This window comes from Mixophyes fleayi, chromosome 3 (genome assembly GCF_038048845.1).
Source record: "Mixophyes fleayi isolate aMixFle1 chromosome 3, aMixFle1.hap1, whole genome shotgun sequence".
Classification (NCBI taxonomy): domain Eukaryota; kingdom Metazoa; phylum Chordata; class Amphibia; order Anura; family Limnodynastidae; genus Mixophyes; species Mixophyes fleayi.
Window position 1 is genome coordinate 162169683 of NC_134404.1, and position 16611 is coordinate 162186293.

General features: G+C 42.5%; 1 protein-coding gene and 1 long non-coding RNA gene across 2 annotated transcripts in view; both read left to right on the forward strand.

Moving 5' to 3' along the window:
- Positions 1–16611, forward strand: part of BCKDHB (branched chain keto acid dehydrogenase E1 subunit beta) — a 409624-nt gene that overhangs the window by 168336 nt on the left and 224677 nt on the right. The window lies entirely within an intron of this gene.
- LOC142142806 (uncharacterized) lies at positions 1553–6848 on the forward strand. The gene is made up of 2 exons (XR_012689337.1): positions 1553–1896; positions 6601–6848. It is a non-coding gene; the product is annotated as an uncharacterized LOC142142806 (long non-coding RNA).

Genomic DNA, 16611 nt, shown 5'->3' on the forward strand with positions numbered 1-16611 from the left:
AGTGATTTTCTATCGGCAAGATTAGCTGCCCTTATTGCTGCATTTTAATAAAGAGAGCCCTTAATTGTTACAGTTTATTAAGTCTCCTCCACCAAGGACAGTCCTGTGATCCACTGTATTTCTTTGACCATAAGTTAAGTTACAGATAAAATAAATGTAATCTGTGATTCAGCAGCTTTTTTTTTTATATAGCTAATCACCATTCACTTCATTGAAAACAAAGATAAATTACTCAGTTGGTGTTAATTGAATAGCCAAGGGACATTTTATTTTTTAACCAACGACTTGATGGTTTATTTTTGTCATCAATTGTTTCACCGTCCTTTCAGTAGATTAATTCTTTAAATGCTGTTAGCATGTGATCATTTGTGGCTAAAACCCCACGGCATAGGTAAAGCCCATATTTTTAACTTGGTCTTTAGCATTATTCATTAAACATAATTTCCTATTCATTACCATTTATAGAAATGTATAATTGTAAACAGATATTTATATCAAATAATACATTGCTACAAGCTACAGTTTTAATATAAACATTGGTTGAATGAAAACATTTTGTCCAACATATGTGAGCAGCATAAGTTCAAACTGCTTTCTTTATACATATGGTCAAATGACACATTTGTAAACACTTTGGAATGGAGACTGGGCTTTTATACAATATTTTCATGTCTCTTTGTGCCGTATATTTTATCTAGAAGCTGTTGAACAGATGACTTGTTTATTAACAATTTACATTTGATAATGTATTGAAATCATATGATGGTGACTCCCCACATAAATTCTGACCTTCACAATGTTGCTACAACTCTCCTTCATACTGCAGTTTAAGCAAATCCTTTATTTTAGGATTATGTATTTACCAGTGCTTCATAAGCTCACTTAACAGTCTTGAAACCAAAATTGTGCAAATTCTCACTTTAACACTATGAGAATGTTTGGAGTAGTAGATAAATCAGTGCTTATTAACTCAACATTGATGGTCATTTACACTAGTCTGACTAAGGAGCATTCGTTATATCACCATTCTCTGTTTAAGAAATCACCTGGGAATGGTAAATTTATATGCAGGATTTAGAGAGCTTAAGCGAAAAAACATAGGTCTGAAAAGTTAATGCTATTAAAATAATAATAAGTTGCTTTGTAAATATCACAAAACAGGTTTTATGCTATTTCAGTAAAAACAAGTTTTTTGGTTTTTTTTAGACTAAGTATTTTTTAACTCTGAACTTTACGTTGTCATGACTGTACACTTGCCCTTTAGATCCACCCCCTGGGATCTCCTGGAGATGACTTCCTAAAAGCTGGCAAACATATAAGCTTGTTTATAAAAAAAAATGTGTTGTGATATGAGAATGAAAAAAAATGGAAAAGTTATTTAAATAAAACACACACACACCAAAAAGTACATAAATTTTATAATGACCCGCAAAAGGTACACAATTTTTTTTAAAACTTATCAAGTCACAGAATTAAATGTTATTTTAGGATAATATTAATTTTATTAATATATCAAAGAAAATAATCAGAATTTTTGTGTAATTCTCCTATTTTATTTATTTATTTTTGCATGTATAGTATTTCAATTGCCACTATAAATTACATACTGTTATCATTATAACATTGGTGTATTCATGCAATTTAAAACCTCAGCATTTCCACTTCGTAGCATGGCCCCAGCTAATTAGATATGTGTCATTATTCATGCTATATCTTGTTCTTATTTATTTGCAGGAAGAGTGCTTCTTGAATCTCGAAGCTCCAATAGCCAGAGTATGTGGATATGACACACCATTTCCTCACATCTTTGAACCTTTCTATATCCCTGATAAATGGAAGTGCTTTGATGCACTGCGAAAAATGATTAAGTACTGATTTAAAGCAGCTCAATTGTATGTAAGTATTTTACTGTTGTTTTAGGTCTGATGAAAATATTTTGTTCAATATAAATATTATTTTTTTGTTAGATTAGTTTTCCACATGCTTTTTACACAAAGGTCTTCCCCTGACTTAAGACATTATTTCAGTATTAAGAAAGAAGTCTATTGGTTTAAATGCTACACTTTAAATAATGGATGTATTTATACTTACCTCTGTTATATACTTGATGTTCTACTATTTAGAGAACCAGCCATTGCTTTGTAGTGTGAGGATTCTCTATGTCACTTGAGTGCACAGTTAAAATCCAGAGTTTGTGTGCTTGAACTGCAGTCTTGTATCTCTGCACATGGTAAATTGCTGAATTCATACACAGGGCAATGCCAAGATATTGATATAATGTAAGTAACTGTAACTGTGAATGTGGCTACAGTTGCTTGTAATAGGGAATGGAGGAAATACCATCCAACATAATCTGCTGCCACATACCAATTAAGTTTTAACCAATCCAATTTAGATGTCTCATTAATGTATGCAATGGTTTTATCCTTTTTTATCTACTATCAGGGCCTGATTAAGGGTTCTGGCCGCCCTAGGCTAATACGGCCGCAGCGCCCCCCCCCCCCCCCTCCGAATATATAGGTGTATAGGAACACTCCTGAATATGAATGTTCAGGTGTATTCTCCAGCATTCAAATTTAGACAGATTGTGCCATTGTCTCTTACCTGTCCTTGCTCTTCTCTCTTGCAACTTTGTTATCCTCTCGCTGGCTTCTGGAAAGTTGGCGTCCTGTTTTGAAAATGCAAAAATGTATTATAATGCAAACCCTGAATGATCAGGCCCTTTAGTTAAAACAAAACACTCCATTATGGCCAGCTAAAAGTACCCCATTGGACAGGCATATATAAGCAATATCTGAATATTTGTTGTCAATCAAATACAAACCTCTACCAGCCCCATCTCACTAATATTTAGTATTCTAGTGATTGCTGAGACCACCCATGTGACCACCACACAATCATGAGATTCTGCCCCCCAAAGCTGCTCTATTTTTTAAATACCCCCTGCAGCCATTTTCCTTAACCACAACCCCCCCCCCCACAGCCATTTTCCTTAACCCCTGCTGCAGCCATTTTCTTTACCTCCCACCCTGCATCCATCCCCCTTGCAGCTATTTTCCTTACCTCCACTCTGCTAGCTAGCTATCCCCCCCCCCGTCACATCAAAGCTCCCCCAGTCACATATATCAGCCCCCCTCCTCTGCCCTCCTTCATACATATCAACCTCTCTACCTCCCTATAGATTTTCATGGCAGACCCCCCCTCCCACCCTATAGATTTGTATGACAGTCCCCCTCTCCCTCCCTATACATATGCATGACAGTCCCCCCTCTCCCTCCCTATACATATGCAGGGTAGTCCCCCCTTCCTCCCTATAGATATGCAGGGTAGTTCCCCCCCTCTCTATAGATATGCAGTGTAGTTCCCCCCCTCCCTATAGATATGCAGGGTAGTTCCCCCCCCTCCCTATAGATATGCAGGGTAGTTCCCCCCCTCCCTATAGATATGCAGGGTAGTTCCCCCCCCTCCCTATAGATATGCAGGGTAGTTCCCCCCCCCCTTCCTATAGATATGCAGGGCAGTTCCCCCTCCCTATAGAAATGCAGGGCAGTCCCCCCTTCCTCCCTATAGATATGCAGGGCAGTTCCCCCCCTCCTTATAGATATGCAGGGCAGTTCCCCCCCTCCCTATAGATATGCAGGGTAGTTCCCCCCCCTCCCTATAGATATGCAGGGTAGTTCCCCCCCTCCCTATAGATATGCAGGGTAGTTCCCCCCCCTCCCTATAGATATGCAGGGTAGTTCCCCCCCCCCTTCCTATAGATATGCAGGGCAGTTCCCCCTCCCTATAGAAATGCAGGGCAGTTCTCCCCCTCCCTATAGATATGCAGGGCAGTTCCCCCCCTCCTTATAGATATGCAGGGCAGTTCCCCCCCTCCCTATAGATATGCAGGGCAGTTCCCCCCTCCCTATAGATATGCAGGGCAGTTCCCCCCCTCCCTATAGATATGCAGGGCAGTTCCCCCCCTCCCTATAGATATGCAGGGCAGTTTCCCCCCCCCTCCCTATAGATATGCAGGGCAGTCCCCCCCCCTCCCTATAGATATGCAGGGCAGTTTCCCCCCCCTCCCTATAGATATGCAGGGCAGTTTCCCCCCCCTCCCTATAGATATGCAGGGCAGTTCCCCCCCCCCTCCCTATAGATATGCAGGGCAGTTCCCCCCCCCCTCCCTATAGATATGCAGGGCAGTTCCCCCCCCCCTCCCTATAGATATGCAGGGCAGTTTCCCCCCCCCTCCCTATAGATATGCAGGGCAGTTCCCCCCCTCCCTATAGATATGCAGGGCAGTTTCCCCCCCCTCCCTATAGATATGCAGGGCAGTTCCCCCCCCCCCTCCCTATAGATATGCAGGGCAGTTCCCCCCCCCTCCCTATAGATATGCAGGGCAGTTCCCCCCCCCCTCCCTATAGATATGCAGGGCAGTTTCCCCCCCCCTCCCTATAGATATGCAGGGCAGTTTCCCCCCCCCTCCCTATAGATATGCAGGGCAGTTCCCCCCCCTCCCTATAGATATGCAGGGCAGTTCCCCCCCCCTCCCTATAGATATGCAGGGCAGTTCCCCCCCCCCTCCCTATAGATATGCAGGGCAGTTCCCCCCCTCCCTATAGATATGCAGGGCAGTTCCCCCCCCTCCCTATAGATATGCAGGGCAGTTCCCCCCTTCACTTACCTGTAGTTGTGCCAGCGTCGCTCCTCTCCTCAGATCAGCAGATAGGAAGTGAAGACGTCCTGCTTCCTGTCTGCTGCACAGCAACAGGCAGCCTGGCAATTGGCTGTGTGTTGCTAACCACTGACCACCAATGCTTTTGATCGTCAAGCCCTCCACCCCCCTGCGGCGACCCCCCCTCCCCCACCCCGAAAAAAAAAATGAATGAAGAAAAAAAAAAAAAATTACCCACAGTGCTGCGCCGCCCGGGACCCAGCGCCCCAGGCTGCAGCCTGGTCAGCCTAGTGGTTGATCAGGCCCTGTCTACTATATTTGTGCACTGTTTGAACAAATCAATTTACATCCAGACATTTCCTGTTTTGTCATAACTGTCCCAATATGCCCCCTGTTCAGTTTAATTGGCTATTGCCGTGGCCTTGATTCTGGAATCAGTGGTTCCTGCAATTTATTTATATTGTACATTATATTAGACATGTAGAACTAGGTATAGTGGTAAATGTTACATTTTATTTTATTTATTTTTAATGGAGGAAAATGAGCCAGTGAAGACTGAGAAAGATGCCCTGTGATAACTAACTGTTGACACAATGAATGTGTCTGGCATTAGCATTTTACTATAGAACTTTTTGAAGGGGAAGAGTAGTTGGGAATTGAAATTTGACACTTGCTTGGGGTTTTCATGAATCCTAGGTTTACCAGGAAAATCCTTTTTTTCCTCACCCAATATCTTTCAACCTCAATACTTATTTTCCCATAATTTAAACTCCTGTTGGCCCTAAATTAACAGGATAGTTAAAATAGGGCATTGTACTCGTAACAGCTCTTTTGGAACCTGCTTTATATTCACAATGGAGTACATGATACAATCAGAGGATATGGCTAAAACATTCACATGGTCTGAAGACAACCCTTCCTGTTTGATTATATCAAATGCAGCACGGTGGCTCAGTGGTTAGCACTTCTGCCTCGCAGCACTGGGGTCATGAGTTCAATTCTCGATCTTGGCCTCATCTGTGTGGAGTTTGTATGTTCTCCCCGTGTTTGCATCGGTTTCTTCCCACACTCCAAAAACATACAAGTAGGTTAACTGGCTATTAATAATTTACCTTAGTCTCTCTTGGTCTGTGTGTGTATGTTAGGGAATTTAGACTGTAAGCTCAAATGGGGCAGGGATTGATGTGAGTTCTCTGTACAGCGCTACAAAAGTATTGGCGCTATATAAATAGCTGATGATAATGATGCACCTTATTAACCAAGCTTCCTTGGAAAAGTCAGGGTGAGGCCAAATAATACTTTGTAACTTAAATTTCATTGTTGGAATGAATCTTTTTGTCATTTTATCAATTATTAGTTAATAGGGAAATGTAAGTTGAATTTTAATATACTCAACATTTAAAATCAAAGTTATATACATTTTATTGCTGACATTAAAAACATACTCAAAAAGCAAGATTGTCTACTCAGTGTAATAATCATTTTTTCGATATGCAATGATTTAATACACGAGTTTTGCTTGCAAATCCACTTTCAATCTCTTTTTAATTAATACAATTATAATGATAACGATGGAATGATGGTTTTGTTCAATAGAGATTTTATTAAGAATTTTAAATATGTTTTGGATTAGGAATAATCATGTTATCAGCTTTATATATTCTCATTATGAATGTAATAAAACTGCCACTATATAGAGAATAAATAATATGATTTTGCTCTCCAGATTATGAATTTAGGCAGTAATAAACTTTTTTTAATTGGAGTATTTATAATTAAAATTGCTAGTTACATAGATTTTTAGCAATAGAAATTACTTTGTTTTTACGAATAAACTTGCAGCAGTCTGAAATAAATATTGGAAACTAAATCTGTAGTCTTTAGCAGGGTAAAGCAAACCAAACCTTTTTAGTGTATGATGATGATTCTTTATTTTGCAGAACTTTGCTCAAGCACAAAAAGTTTGGATTTATAGAGCATTCTTACAAGTCACTCATCCTGAACTCTCTTATGGGACAATATTCTGGAGTCAAGCGTACCAGAGATCTCAACATATTGAATTTCCTATATATGATAAAGACTAAACATAAAATGAATTTTCCACGCAGAATTTTTTTTTTATTGTACTCTGTATTTGATGATATTGAACAAGAAAAAAAAAATAAATGTATTATTTAATGTGTGAAAATGTGTTGATTCATACATTTTAAATTTAGTTAAAACAAAAGTCTTACATGAGGAAAAAATGTTTCACTTAAAGTAGCCATGTATTTGTATTTAATAGTCATTGAGGATTTCTGAGTATAAACATTGTTATTCTCTACCTACACACAAAAGTTTGTAAACAAAATTGTTAAACAATGTGTAAACCTTTTATTTTTTTGCATTTTAATTTGAATAAAATGCAAACAAATAAGTAATGTAGCTATTTATAAGCTCATAAGGCATAGTCTAGTCCTATAAAGACCTGATATATTTTAAGGATAGATCCCTTAAATGTACTGTCTGGACCACTAGAAGTTCCAATCCTTTCAGCCTAGATGTTCTTAAGCTACATCAAGCAAAACAGTAGTGTCCTATGAATAAAGTTCTAGAAATGTGATCTGCCCACTAGAATATGTCCGGACACTGTGGTTTGCATGTCAACCTCTTAGAAAAGCAACTTGTTCCCTGTCAGTCAATTATGACAACAACCGTCCAAAAGGGGGGTTGCATATCTATTAGATAACATTCTTACATCAATATGTCAAATTGCTCCCAATTCAATATAGGCTTAGAAATAACTCATACATGGGACAACCATGACCCTTTAGGCTATGTACCCAAAAGGTTGGTGCTGCCTCTTCCTTTCAACAGAGCTTGTATTAAAACATTGCCAGACATTTAGCATCAAAGGCAACGTTGGCCATCTGGGCAGGTAAGTACCTTCACAACATTTTCAAATCTCCCAAATGAAAGAACCCATTATATAATCCACATCTGCACACCAACATTTCCAGGGAACCTCAATTCTACAAATCTTTAAAAAGATTAAAGAAAATAAAATTATCTGAAACTGTTCTCCACAGTTTTGCAATAACAGACAGGAAGACTAAAAAAAGGCATAATACCCTGCCATGGGCCCCTTTAGGGGTCACTGAGTTAAAAGTAAAACCTTTGCAAAAGGCATTGAACATGAAAAACTTATGTCATGCACCAGACTCTCAGGTCCTGTTACTTACCCCTCCGCTGTCTTTCTCGGCTGTTCCTACAGTTCATAGGCTCTGCTGGTCTCTTATCTTTCTCAGGATGCTGCCCAGACTTTCCACTCCAGCCTCTAATCAGGCGATAGCAGTTTTCACTCCAGAGTTCCCTCCAAAACCAGTGCCTGGACGCAGGGCCGCCGAAAAGGGGGGGGAGCGGGCCCTCACCCTGAATTTTTATTTATTTTTTTACTTTATTTTTTTTTTTTAAACTTTTTTTTTTCAAATGTGTTTTTTCTTCTTTTTTTCTGGGGAGGGGTGCGGCGGCGGCGTACCTCTTACCCTCTCTGTTTGCAATGGATGACGTCACGCCCGACATCCAGTGAAGAGCCGCGCACAGAAGAGAGAAGAAAATAAAGATGAAAGAAAGCAGTACAGAGGTAAGTGAAAGAGGAGAAACGCAGAGAGGCACAGGGGGTTATAGAAAGGAAGGAGAAGCACAGAGAGGCACAGGGGGTTAAAGAAAAGGAGAAACGCAGAGAGGCACAGGGGGTTAAAGAAAGGAAGGAGAAACGCAGAGAGGCACAGGGGGTTAAAGAAAAGAGGGACAAAAGCAGCATGGCAAAGAGGGTTAAAGAAAGGAGGGACAAAAGCAGCATGGCACAGGGGGTTAAAGAAAAGAGGGACAAAAGCAGCATGGCACAGGGGGTTAAAGAAAAGAGGGACAAAAGCAGCATGGCACAGGGGCTTTAAGAAAAGAGGGACAAAAGCAGCATGGCACAGGGGCTTTAAGAAAAGAGGGACAAAAGCAGCATGGCACAGGGGCTTTAAGAAAAGAGGGACAAAAGCAGCATGGCACAGGGGCTTTAAGAAAAGAGGGACAAAAGCAGCATGGCACAGGGGCTTTAAGAAAAGAGGGACAAAAGCAGCATGGCACAGGGGGTTAAAGAAAAGAGGGACAAAAGCAGCATGGCACAGGGGGTTAAAGAAAGGGGGACAAAAGGCAGCATGACACAGGGGGTTAAAGAAAGGGGGGACAAATGCAGCATAGCACAGGGGGATAAAGAAAAGAGGGACAACGGCAGCATGGCACAGGGGGATAAAGAAAGGAGGGACAAAGGCAGCATGGCACATGGGGATAAAGAAAAGAGGGACAAAGGCAGCATGGCACATGGGGATAAAGAAAAGAGGGAGAAAGGCAGCATGGCACAGGGGGATGATGAAAGGAGGGGATAAAGGTAGCATGGCACAGGGGAATGAAGAAAGGGGCAAAGGCAGCATGGAGGGCGCAGTGTGATCATAAAGGGGCATAGCGTGGTTATGATAAAAGGGCACAGTAATGTGTGTGTGATGGCACGGAGCTTTTGGCAATGTAGTGTGTGTGAGGTAGATGGTGGCTAATTATTGGTTGCTATTTTGTTTGCGGGGTAATGGGAATACTATTTTAATGTTGGGGCTGGAGGAAGGCCTAATTATTAATCATGGATGCTATTGATTTAACAGTGGGGCTGGCTGTAATTTTCTAAATGTAGCCATTTTTTTTTCCAAATAGGTCCTCCAACATTCCAGGATCCAGACAAGCCGCAACTAAAGAAACCAGCAGCCACATGTGGTAAAAGTGAGACGAACATGTAGGACAGAGCAGCATAGTGTGTGAAATGTTGTGATTCTAGCAGGTACAATGCCAATGTTTTGTGAGCCCAGTGGGCGCAGGCCAAGACTGAACTCTTTCTGTACACACTGCATTCTTCCTATACTACACAAGGGTGCTAGATGTCCTGAAAGTCAGGAGTGCTTGGACAAATGTCACGCTCCGGTGAATTCAGGACCTAGTGATTTTGATGTGCTAGCCACGCGCTCAATGGCACATTGCCACGCCCCCATTTGTGTGACCACACCCCATTTTTTTTTTTTTCCTTACTCAACTATAAGGGGGGCCCCATGAATTTGTTGTACCGGGGCCCTGAATTCCTCTTGGCAGCCCTGCCTGGACGCACCATCTTCTATCCAGTCACCTGGTCTTTTTCAGTCAGAAAAGACTTCCTGGAGCCCTAACCTGTTGCCAGTGCAATGCTGATTCTTTAGGCGTCAACCTGGTTTCTAGCAGTCTATACAGTAGTTTCTGCCCAGTCAGCGCAGCCTGCATTCCGGTCCCAGTCCGGTCCAGTACTCTGGTTCCAGCCTGGTCTCTCCTGCTAATCTGATCACTGTCTTGCTACTCTTTACTTCTTGCCATCCTTCAGTGCTATTTATATTTAGCATTCTCCTGCACTTTCCGTAACCACCACCTGCACCAGTTCTTTCCCCTTTGTGCAAAGGAACCTAATCAGGCCACCCAACTTTGTGCAGGTAGCCACCATTTCATTGTTTGTATATTTCTTGGCATATGCTACTATTTTGGTTTATGGCGCTCATCATTGTTCAGGTTTATCAGATAACATACTGTATATATGCATGGAGTGTTTGCTTAGCTGATCCCACCACTGGCAAGCTGCACATGGTTAAACATTTTTACTTAAGCTGGGTACACACTACACAGTTTTCATCCAATAATCTGCTAAATCAGCCGACATACGACCTCTCGTTCAAAAGTCGGGTCAGTGTGTGCAGTGACACGATGGTCGAAAGTCTGCCCAAATGGACGATTGTCGCCTCATTTGGTTGGTCGTACCGTTTAATATTTTCGTTCCAATCTCGTTTCCGTTGTGTAGTGTGTATAAACTTCCGACCCATCCACAACAGTGAGTGTGAAATTACAGTCATTGCTCACGACAACATGGCTGTAAAAAGTTTCTAAAGGGACGTCCGCTCTTCCCTTCATCGTCCTAAACAAGGCTAGTGTGTATGCAGTCCATGGACCGAGCGATCGGAACATAGATCGCATGTAAAATCGCTCGGCATAAAAAGTTGGTCGAAATTTCTGTAGTGTGTACTCAGCTTTACCTAGAGGGAGTTCAGCTCTTATCAAGTGCACAAATAAAGTAAAAGATAAATATTTGGCACACTTGGCCAATGGATGGAGACTGCCCTGTGAGGGTAAAATGTTAAGGGAAATTTACCAGCCACAATGCCCAGAGCACATTCCAGAAGACAAGATCAACAGATTGTTTACAGTGCTACATATAGATACTATAGGTTTACCAATCCCAAGTTTTAGGATTTGGCAAAATACTTAATCCTGCTATAAAATGTATCTTCTATTGTAATCCTAATCCAGATTTAAATATGAACCCCTATGATCTTAGTCAAGATTTCTCTAGTATTATTTTTAAGTTATAAGTTTGCAGCTTTTTATCATTCCTTATTATTCATTCTTCTATAAGAACCAGGAATAGCTCAAAGATGGTAAGTAAAAAAAATATTTATTTAAAGGTTTAATATACAGAGTGTTTTTCTAGCGTAGTCAACAAGAAAATTCACTTGTCTGAGATATGTCCAACAAACAAGTTTTCTTCAAAGCACAAGCAGAGAGGTCCAAAACAAACCTTTGCTCCTACAAAGTCTTGGTAGAACTGAGGGACTTATGAAGACTACAAGCAAATTATATGAGTTCTGACTTGCCCTTTTCACAGAAGGGCTGATTGCAGAGAAAACTGTGCAGTAGTCCAGGTCAGGTGACTTCCTCTCATTTTGCTTTCAAACTCTGCAATGCTATTGACTCTGCTTTAGTGTACGGCAGGCGGGTGAAGGACAGGCAGCAATACTGCTTTGCATTGCCTCTAGAAACACTTGAATTGTAAGGGGAAACAGGAAGAGCCACTGCATTGCTAATGATGCCAGCATTTTTTGCTGCTCTGCCTTATGGTAAAGGTGTGGATGCATCACGCACACAAGCTGCCTATGCTCTGATTGGTTGTTCAGCAACTTGCTACTGAACTATGAATTATTATTATTATTATTATTATTATTATCCTTTATTTGTAAAGCGCCACAAGATTTCCGCAGCGCCGTACACCATACAAACAGTACACTATACAGGGTGAAACAGTACAAAACAAACAAAAATACCAGTACTTCTGAAACTCCAGGCAGGTTAAAGCAATAAACACGGAGCAGAAGAACAGGTAGGGAGACAGGAGGGAAGAGGGCCCTGCTCATTTGAGCTTACATCCTAAGGGAGGGAAAACAGAACAGACACAAGGGGAGCCAGATGAGGCAAGGGAGTGAGCGAGTGGAGGAGGTGAAGGGGTTATACGGATGGTTGGTAGGCTTTAAGGAAGAGGTGGGTTTTCAGTGCACGTTTGAAGGAGCACAGAGTAGGAGAAAAGCAGATGGAACGAGGTAGGTCATTCCAGTGAAGGGGGGCTGCACGGGAAAAGTCTTGGATTCTGGAGTGGGAAGAGGTGATAAGAGTGGAGGAGAGGCGGCGATCATTGGCTGAGCGCAGGGAGCGAGCAGGAGTGTGAATGGAGAGGAGGTTAGAGTTATAGGGGGGCAGTAGAGTGGGAGAGAGCCTTGCAAGTGGTGGTGAGGAATTAGAGCAGAGCAATCTTCAAGAGGGAGTGTTGAGCAGAAATGGTAAAGAGGAATGTGCAGCATCTTGTAGCTGCTGGCACTCGCTCCAGACTCCAATAAAAGTAAATGATCTACAAAATTACATTATATGAAAATGAGTGGTATGGTGGATAGGTCCAGGTGAAAGCCATGGGAAAGGGTTTTTCTCAATTACATTTGGGAGGGGAGTTCTAATCACTGTTTCACAGCTGGGCCCCATGTGGTCTTAACACAGCTCTGAATAAGATATATGAAGAAAAGAAGATAACCATTCAGATGGCCCCAAAGTTCTGAAGTTTAGACCCATATCCTAGAGTATAGGACCAGATCTGTCAATTGTAGACTCATACATTTTGAGGCTGAATTGATATACACATTTGTAAGTTTATAACTAAAGGGTCTTAATGGAGTATTTATTTTACAAAGTTTTCTATAAAATATTTTAATTTACATTTCTGTAAATTTGTTGATATGTTTTATGGAGAAACAAATGAACAGTAGGATTATGTTTTCTTATCCCTATTACTATTCATTCCATTGCTGTATCTGTAAATACTGCATACACTCAGATCCACAGAAGATATAACAGTGTGATATGATGTAATTTGTAGATGAGCGGGCTCGGATTGCGCTAATCCGAGCCCACTCGAACAGTGCGGATCCGACGGAATGAATCGAAAACGAGGCTATGACATCCAAGTCTCACGTTGGATCTCGCGAGACTTGGATGTCATAAATTCCCCGCTCGCGGCCGCCATCTTCATTCTGGCTCAGATCACTGAAGAGGGAGGTTGTAGTTTGGGAGCCCCTGTCACTCTGTCCTGCTTATTGAAGTGGTTACTTAGTCCTGTGCTCTGTCCTGCTGATCAGTTTAGTGGTGCTTTGTCTAGTGCTCTGTCCTGCTGAGTCCAGTGGTGCTGCCTGTGTCCTGTGCTCTGTTCTGCTAAGGCCATTGTTATTTTAAAATTATTAAAAAAACATTAAAAAATAACAAAAAAATTATGCAAAAATAATTTAAAAAAATTATGCAAAAATAATTAAAAAAAATATAAAAAAATTATTTAAAAAGTATAAAAAAAAATTCTAGTGCAATATATTCTTGCAGTCCAGAAATATTAGTACTGCGAAATTAAAATACATTCACTGTTCTTGCAGTCCAGAAATATTAGTACTGCAATATTTACCTACGTTCACTGCTCTTGCAGTCTAGAAATATTAGTACTGCAATATTTACCTACGTTCACTGTTCTTGCAGTCCAGAAATATTAGTACTGCAATATTTACCTACGTTCACTGTTCTTGCAGTCCAGAAATATTAGTACTGCAATATTTACCTACGTTCACTGTTCTTGCAGTCCAGAAATATTAATACTGCGAAATTAAAATACGTTCACTGTTCTTGCAGTCCAGAAATATTAGTACCAGAGATTAAACTATAATGGAGTACAAAAATTTGGAGGATAAAGTAGGGAAAGATCAAGACCCGCTTCCTCCTAATGCTGAAGCTGCTGCCACTAGTCATGACATAGACGATGAAATGCCATCAATGTCGTCTGCCAAGGCCGATGCCCAATCTCCTAGTAGAGGGCATGTAAAATCCAAAAACCCAAAGTTCACTAAAATTAGCAAAAAAATTAAATTAAAAACATCTGAGGAGAAACGTAAACTTGCTAATATGCCATTTACGACATGGAGTGGCAAGGAACGGCTTAGGCCCTGGCCCGTGTTCAGGAGTAGTGGTTCAGCTTCACCCAAGGATCTAAGCCTTCCTCCTCTTCCCCCCCACCTCCAAAAAAATTAAGAGAGTTAAGTTGTCATCAACAACACAGCAAACAACTCTGCCTTCTAAACAGATGACATCACAAATCCCCAAGGCGAGTCCAAGGGTGTTGGTGGTTGCGAAGCCTGACCTTCCAATCACTGTACGGGAAGAGGTGGCTACTTCCACCATTTGCAGCACGCCCTCTGCATATACTGGAAGGATCACCCACAGTGTAGATCCAGATTTGGATAATGAAGGTGTCAATGTTGTACACCGGGAGGAGGATATTGATGTAGCTGGCGCTGAGGAGGAACTTGACGAGGAGGATGCTGATGTGGTTATCTTAAATGAGCCACCAGGGGGGGAAACAGTTGTTGTCCATGGGAAGAAAAAGCCCATCGTCATGCCTGGCCAGAAGACCAAGAAATCCACCTCTTCGGTCTGGAATTATTTCTATCCCAATCCGGACAACAAATGTATGGCCATATGTACCATATGTATAGCTCAAATAAGCAGGGGTAAGGATCTTGACCACCTAGGGACATCCTCCCTTATACGTCACCTGAATAACCTTCATAATTCAGTGTTTAGTTCAGGAGCTGTGGCTAGGACCGTCAGCAGTCCAGGGACACCTAAATCCCTTGGTCCTGATGTATACACACCAGCAACACCCTCCTCATCAATTTCCAATACAATCTCGATCAGAGATAGTCCTGCAGTCCATGTCACCGGCATGACTGAGTCCTCTTCAATGCGGGATTCTTCCGGAGGATCCTGCCGCGCTACGCCTACTACTGCCGCTGCTGCTGTTGCTGCTGGTAGTCGGTCATCTTCCCAGAGGGGAAGTCGTAAGACCGCTACGTCTTTCACAAAGCAATTGACCGTACAACAGTCATTTGCCATGAGCACGAAGTACGACACTAGTCATCCTATGGCAAAGCGGATAACTGCGTCTATAACAGCTATGTTGGTGTTAGACGTGCGTCCAGTGTCCGCCATCAGTGGAGTGGGATTTAGACGGTTGATGGAGATATTGTGTCCCCGGTACCAAATCCCGTCTAGATTCCACTTCACTAGGCAGGCGATACCCGGGATGTACAGAGAAGTACGAAAAAGTGTCCTCAGTGCTCTGAAAAATGCGGTTGTACCCACTGTCCACTTAACCACGGACATGCGGACAAGTGGTTCAGGGCAAACTAAGGACTATATGACTGTGACAGCCCACTGGGTAGATGCATCGCCTTCCGCAGCAACAGCATCAGGAGCAGCATCTCCACAACGCCTGCTCGTTCCAAGGCAGGCAACGTTGTGTATTACCGGTTTTAATAAGAGGCACAACGCTGGCAACCTCTTAGAGTAACTGAGGGAAATAATCTCGCAGTAGCTTACCCCACTTACTCTCCTGGGGATTTGTGGTGCCAGACAACACCAGTAATACTGTGTGGGCATTACATATGGGCAATTTCCAGCACGTCCCATGTTTTGCCCACACAATAAATTTGGTGGTGCAGCATTACCTGAAGAGTGACAGGGGTGTGCAGGATATGCTTGCGGTGGTCCGCAAAATTGCTGGACACTTTTGGCATTCTGCCATTGCCTACCGCAGACTCGAGCAACATCAAAAAAGTCTGAACCTGCCCTGCCATCACCTCAAACAAGAGGTTGTGACGCGCTGGAACTCCACCCTCTATATGCTGCAGAGGATGGAGGAGCAGAAAACGGCCATTCAAGCCTACACAGCCACCTACGACATAGGCAAAGGAGTGGGGATGCGCCTGAGTCAAGCGCAGTGGAGACTGATTTCCGTGTTGTGCAAGGTTCTCCAGCCGTTTGAACTTGCCACACGAGAAGTCCGTTCCGACACTGCCAGCTTGAGTTAGGTGATTCCCCTAATCAGGCTGTTGCAGAAGCAGCTGGAGAAAGTGAGAGAGGAGCTGTTAAAGCATTGCGATTCTACCAAGCATGTAGCTCTTGTGGATGAAGCCCTTCGTACGCTTTGCCAGGATCCGAGGGTGGTCACTCTTTTAAAGTCAGAGGAATACATTCTGGCCACCGTGCTCGATCCTCGGTTTAAAGCGTATGTTGTGTCTCTGTTTCCGGCGGACACAAGTCTACAGCGGTGCAAAGACCTGTTGGTCAGGAGATTGTCCTCTGAAGACGAACGTGACATGCCAACAGCTCCTCCTTCATTTTCTTCAACACCTGTGGCTGCGAGGAAACAGCTGAGATTTCCAAAACGACCCGCTGGCGGGGACGTAGACAACATCTGGTCCGGACTGAAGGACCTGCCAACCATAGCAGACATGTCTACTGTCGCTGCATTGGATGCTGTCACAATTGAAAAAATGGTGGAGGATTACTTTGCTGACACCATCCAAGTAGACATGTCAGACAGTCCATATTCTTACTGGCAGGAAAAAAAGGCAGTTTTAAGCCCCTGTACAAACTGGCTCTATTTTACCTGAGTTGTCCCCCCTCCAGTGTGTACTAGGAAAGAGTTTTTAGTGCAGCGG